The sequence below is a fragment of the Nipponia nippon genome, unplaced genomic scaffold, assembly GCF_047370975.1.
Source record: "Nipponia nippon isolate SJK-2023a ecotype South Korea unplaced genomic scaffold, ASM4737097v1 scaffold_4, whole genome shotgun sequence".
NCBI classification, from domain to species: domain Eukaryota; kingdom Metazoa; phylum Chordata; class Aves; order Pelecaniformes; family Threskiornithidae; genus Nipponia; species Nipponia nippon.
This window is the reverse complement of record NW_028262358.1, coordinates 87328528-87345213: the sequence shown is the minus strand read 5'-3', so window position 1 is coordinate 87345213 and position 16686 is coordinate 87328528. Positions and strand designations below refer to the sequence as shown.

At 40.4% G+C, this 16686-nt stretch overlaps 1 protein-coding gene across 1 annotated transcript in view; it reads left to right on the top strand.

Moving 5' to 3' along the window:
* The window catches only part of LOC104022016 (hormonally up-regulated neu tumor-associated kinase homolog A), an 80899-nt gene that overhangs the window by 48443 nt on the left and 15770 nt on the right, over positions 1 to 16686 (top strand). The window lies entirely within an intron of this gene.

Sequence of the window (16686 nt, the reverse complement as noted above, 5' to 3'; positions counted from 1 at the left end):
CACTGTTTTCTGCCTACGCTTAACAAGCACCTCGTAGTTCGGGCTGCAGTTTGCACGATTTTGGCTTTTAGAAAATATGAAACACCTTAGTAGATGGATTTTACGTCTAGGAGATTCCATCTGAGGCACTGAACCCACCCAGTTTTATTACTTATACTTTCAAAAGGTTGGGAAAAGCTTCAAAGTCGCATCTGAAGAATTCATGAACTTATCCTAAAAAAATACCTGGAACTCTGGCATCTATGCACTTTTTTAAAAAATAAACACAGACAAAAAATCTACTCTTCAAATAAATCTCACTAGACTTATTTTCTTAAGCAAAAATCAATGAATTTTACTCATTATCTTGTATTTCATTTCCTTTGAATAAACAAACCTTTATTTACTACCTCTTGAGATACCATTCAGTATGTCACGCACAGCCCTAGTCTGCCTTGTGATTCAGTCACTGGGATGGAAGAACCAACTGGCAACTGAGAACATTTGAGTCAAATAAAAGCAAATAGCAGAAACTGCTGACTGGGCAGAGCTACAAAGGTGAAGAGAAGGGCATCTTCCATTTCAGGAGAGAAGCTGGGACCACTGTTGGGAACACACTTCTTTCTGAGGACTGGAGACTTGATTGCCTCTCTCATGATTTTAATAAGACACCCAGGGTCTGGCCCACAAAGGGACGTGGGCAAGTGATGGCAAGCATCGCAACAGCTATCTTATACACTGCATGGCCATTAGTCTCAAGCCACCGCACTGAACAGTCGCTGTGCACAGGACTATCAGGCAGGTGAAGATTAGATTGATAAGAGGGACCATACTGGGAAGCCAACAGAAAATGCTACAGACAAGTGTCTTATACCATTTGGGATTTTAATTTTGGGTAAAATAGTGTAAACAGCCCTAAAAGAATGGATTAGAGCCTAGCTCTGGTCTTCCCCAAGTTACGGTCACTTACTTGGATATAAAGTCATCTGCCAAGGTCCATGAAACTTGCATTCATTTCTACACAGCAGCCCAACTTCAAAAGGAAGATTGGAAACTGCCCCTTGTTACCATGAGCTGGTGAATACTCTTCTCCTTCAGTACTCTTCTGAGGGAAGAACTGCCCTAGGTTTCCCATTCCCTAGCAGTGAATAACACCATATTTGTAAAGAGGTGCTGACTGCTGTTTTTTCTGCCGTGACCTCACTAGTATTGGTTTGTGCCGGATGTGGCTTGGACACACTTCTTGGGTTGGCTGACTCCAAGGTGTTCATCAGAGGAGCACCACCAAATGTGAGGATCCCCAAGTGATGGAGGTGATGAATCCTGACAAAAAAGGTAGGAAGAGTGGAGAATCTAAGGGTTTCACTTGTGAATTTTGACCACTGCACTGTAAGAAATGTGATGATGCGCTGGTCTTATCGGCTGGTTTTAGATATAGTGTTCCTCGCCAATGTGTCTTTTCTGCAGCATTGCTTGCTGCTTACCACTTTAGCCTGGAGGAACTACAGGTGCCAATGAATCAGAGGAATAGGAAGGAACTAAAAGCCTTTTACAATATCCTGACTTGGCACCTCAGAAAAAAGGCATTCATCCACAGGAGGAGATAAATAGAAGTATAGGGCCAAGGGACAAAAGAGAGGGAGTAACCAGAGGACGGCAGCAGAAAGCAGGAAGAAGGGGGAAAATCAGTATAAATGACAGAAAGATTGTAACAAGTTTCCACACAAGCTTGAAGCCACAAATGAGAAACGAAGAAATTAGAAGATCCCTTTGAGACCACTGAGGAAGGGGGAGCCTGGAGAAGCAATCTAATGTATGAGAGGCAGGGCTGGACTTGTGCAGGCCTTTGGCATTTAATTGGGAATGGAGCAGCTTGACTCTATCCAAGAAGGAGCTCTGAGGCTAAAAAAGAGGATAGGGGACAATATATACCATGGACTTCTGTAGAATTACTAGCCCTACTTTAAGAGGTTTGAGCCTGGCAGCAGACACCTAGGGACTCAAACACTTCAAGGACACGCACAAGGAAGCAAGACCGCTGGAAGGCCAGTAACTAAGGAGAACTCCAGACTGAGAAAAGTCAGCGAGCCAGATGATGATGCGAGGAAACAGCTCAACCTCGCCCGCATGTAAAAAAACCAGTAACATGACATTTCGTTAGGCCAGCTCTCCAGCATTGCAACACTCCTTGTCCTCTGGTATCTGGTGCCAGATAATACGTCTAATTCAAGAAATTAAGGTGGAGAACAATCTCAGTTGGCATTCAGTGCTGTGTTTCTAAAAAAATATGCATTGCTAAACTAAGAGTGCAGCTTTTCAACACAGTCACTATGCTACTCAACCTGGAAAATGTACTGCAAAACTACCTGCAAGAACCAGGTAGTGATCCTTACCATCATACTGCAAAGCCTGTGGTTTTCAAGGCCTGTTTTAGTCTTTGTGTGCTTATTGCTGACAAAGTTGCTCCAAAGTTGTTTAGGTTAGCCCAGGAACAGGTTAGCTCTAGATCATTTTAAATCCTCATTCCAGAATTCAAATACAAGATTCAGCAATTTGTGATCAAGTTGTTTGAGCTTTCACCCTTCTGCTCTGCTTTCCTTGGATGTGTTACTAAACATATTACAGCTGAAAATAAACCAAAATAGTGTTAGGCAGTGAAATTAAAAGCAACTGAGCACGTCTTCCAAACTAAGGTAAATAATATATTGAGCAAGTTAGGTCAATTATGCTTGATGATTCTCAGTTGGGGTGCTAAGACCGTTACTTATTACACTGTTCACAAGCAGTTGCCAGCTTACCTTGTTCTCTCTTCTTTATTTACTTTTCCACCTGATGTAGAATATCAGGATGTGTAGTGTTTTCAAGTTTGGAGACAGGGGGATGAAAGTGTTCTTTTCTTATAATGTTCTTTTTTGTGCATGTACGTAATGCCTAAAGCAGGACTGCAATGGAAATTATGGTTAAAATATTTTCTAGAGGAAAAGGTCAGCTGAAGTAAGAAAGAAGAACGATGATCTCATATTTCTGACAGTTCAAATACAAGCAAATCTTAGCACCAATAAGTTATGTCATCTGTTAAATTCACATAAGCAGAATGCCTCTGTATATTTTGCACTGTTATGACAAGGCTGTACAGAACAGGGGTAAATACTCCATATGAAATAGCTATCTACATAGGGTTACTTGTATTTATTCTTATCTTTAAATAAATCAAATGAGAATTAAAGCCAGCATGGTTTTCTGTTCTGTCTTCAGAGACCTAAGCTGTGCCACATTAAACAACATAGTAAGCATAAATTTATATTTGGCCAGAATGACACTGAAAGTTATACCTTAGTATCTTACTCATTGAGATACTGTCCATCCTGACCTTGGCTATAGCTTCATATTTTACACACCATTACTGTCATAGTAACAGACAGAGCCAACAATAATTTGCTCATACAATTTACAATACATTGTCTCCCAGCCACACTGAGGGCTCTTTAACCATCAGCAGATGTGTTGCTTGTATTAGCTATATTTGAACAAAGCAGAATCTATTCAGCCCTATGGCTGCTTGGCTGTGCCTTGAGCTTAGTGCATAGCTAATTTGGTGTTCATACCACTGTAACTAATTACAGCACAGCTGAGGAGTTTCAGAAGTTTTAGCCCACAACCTGCTGTCTAAATTTCACGCGTTTCTCCCATTCCCAGCATCTTTTTTTTTTTTAGGAGTTTTAGGAGTCTATCCTTGGACAGGTTAATCAGCAACTAATACTGTAGCTGCTCTGTGACGCTGCTCTGCGCTGTCCTTTAAATTGTTTCTATGTGAATACTACCGAAAGCTTCTTTCACCATAACCCTACAAACATTAAAGGTCACTTTTTAAATGCTCAATATTTGTGCTTCATTATCGAGTCACAAAATCTTATACAAACCTATATATTTGTATTAACATTCCTAAAAAGAAACTAATGTAAAGGAGATAAAACACCATAACTGGTGTCCTGCAAGAAAGACAGAAAGGCTGTGGTGTTCATTAAGATGTAGGTACAGACCTACCTCTGGAGGTAAAGGCATTAAGAAAGAGGAGACTGGGAAGAAAAAGAGGCAACTCCTTAGTTCCAGGTTTAGCTTCCTGATATAGCAATGCAAATGTATCCAGCACAGGGCAATGAAGAACACAGCTATCATTACATTTTTTTCTGGGTATAGACCCATCCTGACCTGGTGAAAACCCTCAGCTAGGATCAACAAATAACTTAAACCAGTTGTCCATGAACTCAAATTTATTTGGGCAGAAAAGCTGTCTGGCTTCAGAGATCAGTAGGCTGAGAGCTACAACTACTATTTTTAACAGCTGCAGTAGGCAGAGAATTGCCTTCCCGGAAAATTCCCCAACCAACTTTTGCTTTGTATTAAAAGAGTATGAAGGAAAAAGAAACAGCTCAGAATGTTGCAATATATTTTACTTTTTTGCTAATTTTTGCTCCTTTATTTTTCAGAATAAGAACTAGAGGGTGAGGAAGAAGGCAAGTCTGAAATAGCTAGGGTTGACTTACACAGCCTGTATTTTCCTCTGCTGACTTGCCCCTTCTTCTGTCAGTAGTTCCTTGCACATTTTACCCAGTGCACAGCCTTGTCTTTTTAATACCTTCATCCTGTCACTTATTTCCCCTCCTAGAATCCATAATATCCCCCCCTGGCACCTGCCTATTAAACCTACTGTGGCAGCACAATGTAGAACGTGGTGTTTATTGCCTATTGCCTATTTTGCTTGTTGCCTATTTTGATCGTATGGCTCCACAGACCAAAGATTTTGCTCTTAAGCCTGACATAGCCAGCCTGCAAGGGAATTGTACAGCTGTAGAGGAGTGCTCTTATGCTCACTAGAAAAAGAATTTAGGTTCTTAGATTTAGAATCTCCCCTTCTTCTTCTTACTGCTTCCACAGGAGATAGTATTTCTCTAAGCTGATCCCCAGCTGCTTTATTGGCCCCTTGAGTCCATTGCCAGATAATACATAACCCCAAACAGCCTTAAGTTTGCTGGAAGTTCCTCCAAGGGTCTGGATGCAGGAACACTGCATCCCAGAAAAAGGCAGCTTTACACTTCCTCCCCTGGGTGTCCTTTTTGCTCCTTGGACGTAGTAGAGCATCCGGACTTCATATTTCATTTCTTTCTCTCTGCTTCCCTTTCTGCAGCCCTGATGCATGTCAGGCCTCCTGCCTCTTTGCAAAATCCAGGTGAATTTGCTGTAAAGTTAGATGTTGGTCCAATTACTGCAGACTGCATGTCTAATCCTGCTGCTGCTTCTGTTCGAAGGATCACAATGCCTGAACTGTCAAGAGCTGGCAATGCTCCTCTGGGACCTTTTGTTCTTATATAATAATACCCATCTTAGTTGTGATGATTATGAAATGAAGGACCTTATCCCTTTTCCTAAGCTGGTTTTGCTTAGCTCCAACGTGCCTCCAAATTTTCTGAACTTCAGGGTAGTAATTGTCATCAGAATAGTTAATTTTGTTCTTATACAGCTCTTCATTGTTATTCCCAGCTGCCTGCAAAAAATTATTCCTGAGTTTGATAATTCTGGAAACAGAAAACTACGTATCTTAGCTGGATCTGGGGATTTTTTTGCTTCTGCCCTATAAGGTCTTTATAGAATACTATCAAAATGCAAGGACTGTGTAAGTGACAGAGGCAACATTCCCACATTTTTGTTATTTTCTGCATTTTTAGGAATGCCATAAAACCTGTCATTGCTTCTCCTTTGAGCATTTTCTAAATCACCACATTTTGCTCTTTGGAGCCTGTTCTGTTTTACCAGGAAAAATGAGATGTGTGTTCCCTGCACAAGGTTAATCTATAAAATCTTTGCAATGTCTTCTCATCTGGCCAGCCTCACTTTAATTTCAGTGCTAGTCAACTCACTCAGAGAGGCACTTTAATCTTTCTAAAGTCTTTCTACTTCATTTCCCCATTCTTTTACTCTTTGTCTCTAACCCTTTTGAATGTATTATCAAAGTTTCTGGTAGCCAATGGTTTCCACAAAGCCCAAGCTCTTTCAGTCATGTTATCTGGTGAAAATCTCAGTTTTTAAGAGTATCTGTTATTCCTCAAGGATGTGGAAGAAAATATGTCATAAAGTACAGTAAAGATTGAAAAAAAGAGGATACAAATATCTCCAAATGTGTACTGTTTCTACAATTTCTCCTTTTCTTCTTAATCTTGTGATTTCTGGGGCCTGATTCATGATTTTGGAATGCCTGAGACTGGCAGTACTATTTGTTACCAAAAGCACAACAAATTTTCTTTTTCGCCAGCTGAGTACCTCAGGAGAGTTCTGGACAAGAGTCATCCTGCATCTCACTGCTTGAGCCAATCACTTTCCCCAGCAGTGCTTACTTAATACCATACTTTCTTTCCTCTCCCTTTCTGACATAAGAAACTCTTACACAGTTTCCCCTGTTCTTTCACACCTATTTTTTCATCATCTAAGTGTCGAAGTGGATAAAGTGAGGCAGGCAACCTTTATTTTAAAAACATATTCTGCAATACCACAGTCACATTTACACATGCATCTCTTCAGCGTCGGTGGTGGGTTAAGCAGCCCCTGTCACTCATTCTCCCTTGCATACCCCAGCCTGTAACGACGCTACCCTCCACGTGCACTTACAGAGAAACGCATCAGGCAACGGGGTGATCAGACTCAAGTGCAGCAAGGAATGCTCAAGGATGGTTAGGGTTTGTTTCTGCCAACCTATTTGGTGCTTGTGCCAAATACCTCACCACAGCCTGAGATGTGATGAAGCTGAATGTATTGGAGAACATTGAGGAAGGCTGCCAACATTACCCTTAAAATTAAAACAGTGCATTAAATATTATTTTTAATTTTCTGCTTCTGAGAAAAGTAAGTCATTTATGCAGGATAAGCTTTATGACTGTCATAGGTTGTTTTTTTTTTTTTTAATTGGCACTTTCACCATACTATTTTTTCAGACATATCTGCGACATTGTAGGGAACAGGAATCGATACGGTGCGCAGAACTACACCAAGGTACCAGGGTTGTTTTCATTTGTAATATTAGCATACTAAAAATATCTACACTTTTTTCAGTCCTGTCACTGTAATATTTGAGAACTTGAGATTCTATAGTCATAGCATACTAGTTTTTAATTAAGGAGATTAAAAATAAGATCAAATTATGGCCATGAAAAACAACGAGAACAGTGGAAAACAGTTAATCAAACATAATTCAAAGTGAATCTTCTCTCTATCATGGCCTAAAGATTACTGCATAGGCAGCAAACTCAAGTGTGTCATAGGGTTTCCAAATAAAAATTACTCTAGACAGTCTTGAAGGGTAGAAAGCTGTGTTGTTAAACACTGAACACAGTGCAAACCAGAAAGCATGAAAAGGTTTCTTGGATAAGTCTGTAAATAATATTTTGAAATACATCCTGAAGAGAACTGGGAATGATTGCAGAGATTTGCAAGGTAGGTTAAGCTGGTTTATCCTGAAAAATGTAGGTGAATCTACAATTCTGGGTAACATGAAGAAAAGTTCAACTATGTATGGCATCTTCCACTACAAAGAGCTAGAAGCCATCAAACGGAGGTAGTAAGAGCCACGTTTGAAATAAACAGAAGGAGATGGCAGGAGTCTGTAAACCTGTGCAGCTCCTTGACAAGGGGTGTTGCAGATAAGGCATGCGTACATCATCACAAGGGAAGGTATGACACACACTGACTGGACAGATACACAGAAGACTACAAAATAGAAAAACTACAATGGGTCCAGGAAGTCTCCTGAGCTGACAGGATAGTTGGAATGTAAATGTAACATAAAAAATGTTTTTAAACAGCTGGATTAAAATACTGCACATTAGTTATTACGATGTTAGCAGCTGCACTATCCTCTGCAAGCTTAGCTTTTCCAAATGATTAGAGCTATATATTACAAAATCACGCCTTGTTTACTTTTATGTCTAATATCTAATATCACTCTAATAGAAGTGCTTTAGGTTCTAATTCAGATAACAGTAGGTCTTGAAGATGTAGCCATAAGCACTCTAATCATGTGCTATATGGAACAAGATCTAACTATTAAGGAGAATATGAACTCTACCGCTTAAATAAAAGGCTGGGATCCAGGCAATCCTTCTTTGCAAACACAGGCTAAATCTCATTCTCTGTGTGACCTTGAGCAAGCTACTTGATCTTTTTGTGCCTTGTCAAGACAATTACTAAAAATTGGACTTCTCTGACTAACATGTTACTGTACATCAGCATAGAGAACACTAGAGTAAATGCATTACTGAAAACTCATGATAATAAAATGATGTGGAACCAAATTTCTTTCATTCCCTGTGATTTGCGTCTTCATAATTCTTACTGCACTCACTGACAAGGCCATTTAAGCCATGAGATCACTTGTTTTCCAACAAATTAAGTCCCAATACTTGCCAATCATTCTGCTTCAGAGGTCAAGGAAGATAAAGTCCTCCTCCTCCTTGCATAGATCCTTAAGACCATTAGAATTACATCTATTTGCAAGAAGTGCTCACAAAGCTAACAAGTTCCAAATGTTTCCTTTTCATAAATGCATGTTTGTTTCAATCACATGTTTTTAATCTGTGTAAACTGCCCACTTTTTATTTATCTCAAGTGTATGCCGTCCAAGAGATACCGTAACTAATATAAGTTAAGCAAATACTTTCGAATGGCCTATCGACAGAGACTGTTGAGCAAGAGGAAAAAACACTAAATTCTCATTAGCAGGTTATGAAATCTGTAACACCAGTAAGTAAAATACTAATTACGGGGAGTATCATTATTAAAGCTTGTTACTTAAAATAGGCCTAGCTGTAATTAAGACTAAATACACCATGGCAATAGGTTTGAATACCTTGGACTTAAAATCACATTTACCTACACAGTGTAGGTTCATTACATGCTACCTCAAGGTGATCATTCAAAGGTTAAATGCATATTCAAAGCGCATCTTAAATTCTAGCTATAGTGAACACGCTATAGCTTTCTAGTAGGTAGAAATGCTTCTGAGGGTGGGACATTCCACCCTAGACTAGCTGTTTAAAATGAGCAAGATGAAACACGGCAATGCCTGCCTCGGTGATCGAGGCAGTCTAGACTAAACTCCTAGTTGAGTTTCCAGGTTGAACACCTAAATTCAGGTGAGATAAATCCCAGCCAAAGTAGGACAATCTTTTTAATGGTGCCAGGAAATGAATGTAAAAATGAACCAAAGCCAATAAGTCTCTCTGATAGCAAAATACATCTAGGTCTCTACTTCTTTTAGGTGCATTGTTTGGTCATTCTTGCTTGGAAGAAAGGGCTTTGCAGCATTTTAAAACTGTATGTTTTGTTTTAAATTTATATTAGAACGAATATGCTTTATAGAATTGTGACATCATAAAAGAATATGGAGAAAGAATATAGTTCAACATGTGTCCAACAGTTCTATTGTAAAAAGGACAGTGTTGAAAGCGACTGTCGTGGTTGAACGCCAGCTGGCAACTAAGCACCACACAGCCACTCGCTCACTCCCCCCTGGTGGGATGGGGGAGAGAATCGGAAGAGTAAAAATGAGAAAACTCATGGGTTAAGATAAAGACAGTTTAATAGGGAAAGCAAAAGCCACGCACACAAGCAAAGCAAAGCAAGGAATTCTTTCACTACTTCCCATCAGCAGGCAGGTGTTCAGCCACCTCCAGGAAAGCAGGGCTCCGTCACGCCTAACGGTTACTTGGGAAGACAAACGCCATCACTCTGAACGTCCCCCCCTTCCTTCTTCTTCCCCCAGCTTTATATGCTGAGCATGACATCATATGGTGTGGAAGATCCCTCTGGTCAGTTGGGGTCAGCTGTCCCAGCTGTGTCCCCTCCCAACTTCTTGTGCACCCTCAGCCCACTCGCTGGTGGGGTGGGGTGAGAAGCAGAAAAGGCCTTGACTCTGTGTAAGCACTGCTCAGCAGTAACAGAAACATCCCTGTGTTATCAATCAACACTGTTTTCAGCACAAATCCAAAACATAGCCCCATACTACCTGCTGTGAAGAAATTTAACTCTATCCCAGCCAAAACCAGCACAGAGACAACGTGCAAAACAGGGTAGAGAAAACATTAAACTTCAAACTCAAGAGAAGCCCTATTCCATAATCAGTGTGACCTCTGGTAGATGCAGATTATTACTATTTAGGTTAATGTCAAAGAAACACCCATTAGAGGTTGCAGACATAGGATGGCCCCATAAAACTTGCTCTCCCAGTAGGCATCATTATAGGTTCTGGGCATTATTTTATTTTCATAGCATTGATAAGCTTTTTTTCCTAGGGCAGTTAAAATACAGGTGTTTAAACAGGGGTGGGGTTTGGAGAGTTTTGAGGGGATTTTTTGGCTTTCCTCATGGAATGGTTAAGAGCAAAATGTTCAATAAAAATTATCACTTTCACTTAGGGCTATTATATGTGAACCTATTTCTTCCAAAGGTTATACTACAGGTTGCTTAACAATTAGGGTTTGAAAAATGAGTCCAGGTGAAACAGAGATAAACCAGAGTCTCCAGAAGGTCATCCAACAACAGCAGTGATGTATTTATTTACATGTTAAATATATGGCAACTTATCATATCACAGCAATAACCTATTTCATATCAAATGGAATCTGAAGAGATTTTGGTGAGGAAACGACAAGAGATCATCTGGACATGTAAGCTGGCATGGGTCTAGTGGCATCCATTCTTTCAGTTAATTCATGAGGACTGGAACTAGCTGCAGAGCTGGGAAAGAAAGATAAAAGGGTAATTATAAAATATCTTTGAGCAACATTGTTGGATTTATGCTTCCAGTCTGAATCTGGTGTGAACTCTAATGAGGTTTCCCAAAGAAAGCAGGAAATCATTTCTTTTCCACTCCTATTGAAATAGCTTCAGCAATTTTGCACTTGGTTCTTGCTGCAATGATGTCCTGAGTTTCTCTCTGTTCTTATCTGATTCTTAGAGACATTAAAAACCTAACAATGCCAAGTGCTTGAAAGACGTCTTCACAAGACAGACTCTGGCACATAACATTGTCAAGGCTGTCTGGTCTCTCACCCATTTCTATGCAGTGAATGAAATACTGACATGTAAAGATATTAATCCAAGAAGCATTTTTCCGCTTTTAGGTTAAAAGAACCTTACAATCAAACCCTTCCATATGTCAATATCGCACAGGCAGCTGTCATTACACCCAGCTCTGTCCAGCTTTATTACTGTGATCAGAGCTTGATATGAAACCTGAAGCCTTTTGCCATACCTCTCAAGAAAAGAAAAGAGAAAAAAAAAAAAAAACAGCCAAAAATCTGACTTAGGTTTCCCAAAGATATAATTGCAAAGTAATGCTAGTCAGCAGGTTTATAATCAACCTTATGTGTAATTAATCAGTTCTCTCTGAGGTAAAACAAGTCTTCAGACTGTAACAGTAACATTGCTGACTAGAGGAAGAGTTGGGTTTTGGTGGGCTTTTTTTAAGACAATAGGAGTAGAAAACTGTAGGGACTGTTCCTATAGAGAGTCATCACCTTGCTGTACGTGGAACTACAACATACAATTCTCTCCCATACAGAGAAGTCCCAACTTAAATGTAACATTTTTTTCCTCTGAAACCCCTACTAGAAGGCAGCTTCCACCAAGTCATGGGACCTTTCCTCAACAATCTCCTCCCGGCCCTGGCCAAACTGGCCCCTGGGGTCTGCAGGAGGAGGCTATGTGACAGCAAGGATCCCAGCAACTCGGGGGGGTGTGACATGTGCACTCCCTCCTCCACCCCCATTTCTGAGTCGAGCCCAGCACACCAGGCAGCTACCACCAGTTCCCTGGGCACTCAGTGTCCCCCATCCCATCCCTTAGCAATCTCTTTTCCAATCCTCACACCACGTCCTTTCAGTTTTCATCAGTTCTCCTCCTGACTTAATTCTTCTCTTTGTGTTTCCTGTTTCTTTGGCCCCTTCCCAATTGGTGAAGACTTGACACTGGTTAGGGCTGGGCATTAGTCCTAAAAGGAAAAGGACAAAATAACTACGATCTTGTTGCTCCAGTGGTTACAGATGCTCTTCTAACTTTCAGCCTAAATGTATCTCTATCAGTTTGCAGCCCTGTGCCTTCCTTCCAGAGTTAGGTAAGACTGAGTAGTTCCCAATTGTGTTTATTCTCTATTCTCCTAACCCACAAAATATATTTATAAACTATTCACATCCCTTCTCAACCTTCATCAGTCAGGCTAAATATCAAATTTTTTGAGTCTGCCCTCCTAAAGCAGGCTTCCTCTTCCACCATTCTCTGCACCTGTTCCAGTTTGAATACTTTTTGTGGTTTTTAGCACAGGCAGATAAAATTGTGTAAGAATTCAGCAAAGGTCATATTGGTACCACACAGAAAAATTCCTCTTTTATTTAATGCCTCTGCTAGCAATACTTCGCCTGAGATTTATATTTACTTTTTTCCCAGCTGTGCCACATCCTTGGCTCAGTCAGAAACCTTTGTCTTTCCCTGCTTTCAACTGCAGCTTCCTGCTTCACATAAAATTTAAGAGAAGCTATGGCAATGAATTGAAATGTGTTTAATAACTTCTTGTTTCACTTAATTTAGTCACAATGAAGATTAAATGTTATTTATAGTCCTATTTTACTTGTTTAGATTAGAAGAATTTCTTATTCTTGAAATTCCAATAACTCAAAAATTATGCCAACAATTACAAACCAAATGCAGGGTGAAGGACAGGCATCTGTGCCAGGGTCTGGGGCTGCAGTTCCAGAAGCTTCAGCTTTGCTACTGTCAGCTTCAAAGCCTGACTACAGTTTCAAAGATGTCATCAACTCACTGCAAAAATTAAGGCTGTTTTAAGAGGTTCCCTGGCTGTTTATAGGGATCCAGATCTCAGCACAGCCAATTCAAGAGGTGGGAGCACATGTGTGAGGACGTCTTTGGACTCCTCAGACATGCGCTGGACTATCCCTCAGCTCAAGTTCAGCATCCTGTAGAGCCTGAGATTTATCATGGAAATTAGCAATGACTTGAGCACAGAAAGCCACAGTCACGCTAACCTAACTCTGCCATGATAGTTGAAACATGAGGTTCTTTGTTTTTTCCTATTCCTTGAAAAGGTCATGGCAAAATGACTGATTTACAGACAGATAATCTTTCTCCAGCTGTTGCTGAAGCCTTATCTCCTCCTGTGCTTGATATGGCCAGTTAAGCCAGCATCATGGCTGTGAAGCATCAGTAAACCAGCAAAGCCAGGGATCAAGGCCTTTCATAGATTATGAGGCCAGATAGATTATCTGATTTCCTTTATAATAGAGTCAATAAAAGTCCTTAAATCTATATGTCTCACAGCTGAAGTAGCTTTATCAGTGTTATTTAACTCTTCCAGAAAATGCATTATTTCCTCTATTATTTTACTGGCTTGCTTTGCTGATCGCTGAAGTGTGTGCACATTATGAAGCTGGCCTTCCAGGCCATGCTCTCAATTCTGTTTTTACTTTAATTCAATGATTTGCTATTGGATAAAACAACAGAGCCCTGGAAGCATGGTCTGGAATCCCAGTTCTGCCCTTGGTCCAGGCACAGCCCACAGTGCAGGACTAGAGCCAGGCTCCCTCCTGCCTCCTGCTCTCCACCTCCCACTTCCCAGGTGAGTGGTTTTACCACTAGCCCATCATGCAAAAGACAGATGACAGCATGTCAGATGATGACAGTTGCTTTCCTGACCAGATCCAGTACCAGATTTCCTAGAATTTGAATATCAGGACAGTGCTAAGCAGGAAATGAACTCCTCTTTCAAGTGAGTGAGATATAGACTCAAGACTAGACCTAAGTGGCTAAATGTAAATGTTCAGGCTGTCTGGGTTGGTATCTAACAAATCTATGTGCCTACAGGTTTGACAGGCAAAAAGTACGTAGGTTGGATCACTACTTGGCCTGTTGCAGAATATTTCTGCCTTTTATCACTCCACTGCAAGGGTTAACATGATACGAGCTGTAATGAGCTGGCTAGCTCCTGACATGAACAGAATCTGATTGATTATATGCATAGTACACTAACTCTCTGCAGATGATAATGGCCATCCATGTATCATGCATTCAGCAATCACCAACATCTTTAATACAGATGTAAACCTTTGTATTGATGCCAGTTAAGCTACAATGAAGAGAGAAAGAATGTCAGAGAACATTCATTTTATTTCAAAGGGTCACTCCCAGCAGTGCAGCATGCCATTTTGTGCTGCCGTTGTTTCTCAGAAACATAATTCCCGGGAATGTACTGTTCCCCGTTTCAGAAATAGGGACACAATTAAACTGAGTATTACTGCACACAGATAAAATCCGTTGCAGCACAGCTCTCATCGTTTATGCGATAGCCCTTTGAGTTTGTGACAGGACACCAAGGTGAAGATAGTGACCACCATGCCCCACTGGACCAGCTGTGATGAGTTAGCCATAAAATGAGTTTCAGTAGGTTTTTCTCACCTTCACGTCACAAAATCCATTTTCAGGGATCTACATAAAAACACCACAGAGTTTTCAAAGGTTCTGAATAAACTCACATGCTCTTGGAATCGATGGGAGTCACAGGCAGATATCACAAAAGGAATCTGCAGAAGAATAACTCAAAAGAGAAATTTCTGCATTGAATGGAAAAGAGTTTTATGAGGTATGGGTGGAAAAGAGGATAATGTGCAAAGGCAACAAGAAATGTCCTACAGCAAGAGAAAGGAAAGAATGGTGAGATACCTGCATTTCCTAGTTCTCAATATGGTGATAGCACATAAAAACATGCACAGCAGACTAGAAAGGCAGGGGAAAGGACGGCAGGGATACATGGGATGGGTCATAACACATGCATCCGAAATTGCCAGGATAAGTAGGTTGAGCTGAAAAGAGAGAGGGGAGACAGATAATAGATTCAAAGGATATGTTTCTTTGCAACATAAGCTCAGTACTCCTAAGTGCAAGTTCTACATCATATTTATAAATCCTAACTTTGTGCTGAGCACAGCCTACTGCTAGAGATGGCCTGCCCAGACCCTGCCCTTGTTCGGTGTCAACCTATTTTGCTCTATGGTCAGTTGTTTTCTCCCTTGTAGCAACACAAGCATTCAGGCAGCAACACACTAAAGAGTTTATCTGGCTGGAAAGCAAGAAGCAAAACACAGTCATTCCTCACCTGCATCGGTTTCCTGATCTAATTCAGTAGGAGCCATTGCAAATGGTTCTGTTAGCATCACACAGGAGTCAGCAGACAGAGACTGGCATGAAGAATGAGCATTCATGGAACGGGGCATGGACACATGCAATGAATTATGCTCTTAACTTGACGTTTGCTGTTTATGCTTCATATCTGAAAGAGGGCTTGTATGCCTGAAAGCTTGTCTGTGTTATTTTATCAGTTAATCTAATAAAAAACAACATGAGAGAATGCGCAGAATTAAGGTTTGGGGCAAAACCAGATCTATTTTGTAACTAAAATACTTGCTTCCTTAAATAATTAGTTTCACAAAATTACCTCTGCTTCATTTATGTGGTTCTGTAGACTATAAGCCAAGTCTTGCAGCAGTTAGAATTAAATCACAGAAATGGGATTGGTCAGAAAACAAATGACAAAGTAGAGAAGCTTAAAGGTCAAAGCCCCGAAGAGCTAAGTATTCTTTGAGGAACATTTCCATCCCCTGATGTAGATGGGTGTAACTCTCAGACTTGAAGTCATCGGTAGGAGTGGCTGATTGCATCAGGTGCATGAATATGGTCCCCAAGAGGCCCAAGTATCCCATGACATCAAATTAAATAAATGGGAGGCCTCCTTTCTCTTTCACTCTCTGCCTGGTACTTCTTGCTTACTTCCTCTCCCTCTTTACCCTCCACCAAATGTGTAAGACACTTATTTTTCATGCCAAAACATCCAACACAGCTGCTTATGCTTCCAAGACAAGCTCATGCCATCTCTTGTGCCATCTCAAATAACATGAAAGATATTTAGCAGATCCGCATTTGCCTACACTGTATTTGGCCAACATCTTCACAGGGTCCATTTAACACTGGGACAAGTGAGATTTTCTTAGGTGTCTGTATTATATGAATGAGGGGAGACATATTTGGCACTGTTATTTTTATACATATGTCATTATGACAAATCTGGTATTATGATAATTAAGAGTCGTGTGTCCAGAAGACAAAGTGGCTACCAATTCAGTTTGTTCAGCAGTTCTTGCTGTGTGAGAACACTAAGAAAAAAATAGGTGTGAAAAAGAAAATTCCATATGGTGGAAAAGAACAGTCCAGGACTCCAGAAAGACACAGGAATTCAGATTCACTTAACATACAAGCAATTCACCTGGGTTTATATGGGAATTAATCTTACTTCTTCCCATAAAGTAAAAAAGATGCAAACAGAAAAGTATAACTGATGAACCTATCAAGAAATGTCAAATCCTCCACAAGTGCAAGTCAGAAGCTCAATTTAATTGGCAAAACACAATTAAGAAAGAAAACAGATTTAAAGACTTACTGGACTTCTCTATTTGCATAGCTAATTCCTGTGTCTATAAACACCTTGCAAAAACTACTTGACCTTGAAACTTTACATGTACAAATCAGTCAGAATTAAGTAGCCTTTCTGTCCTGAAGATGTTGTTTCAGAAGACTAAGCTTCAGCATTTCAACTGCTCA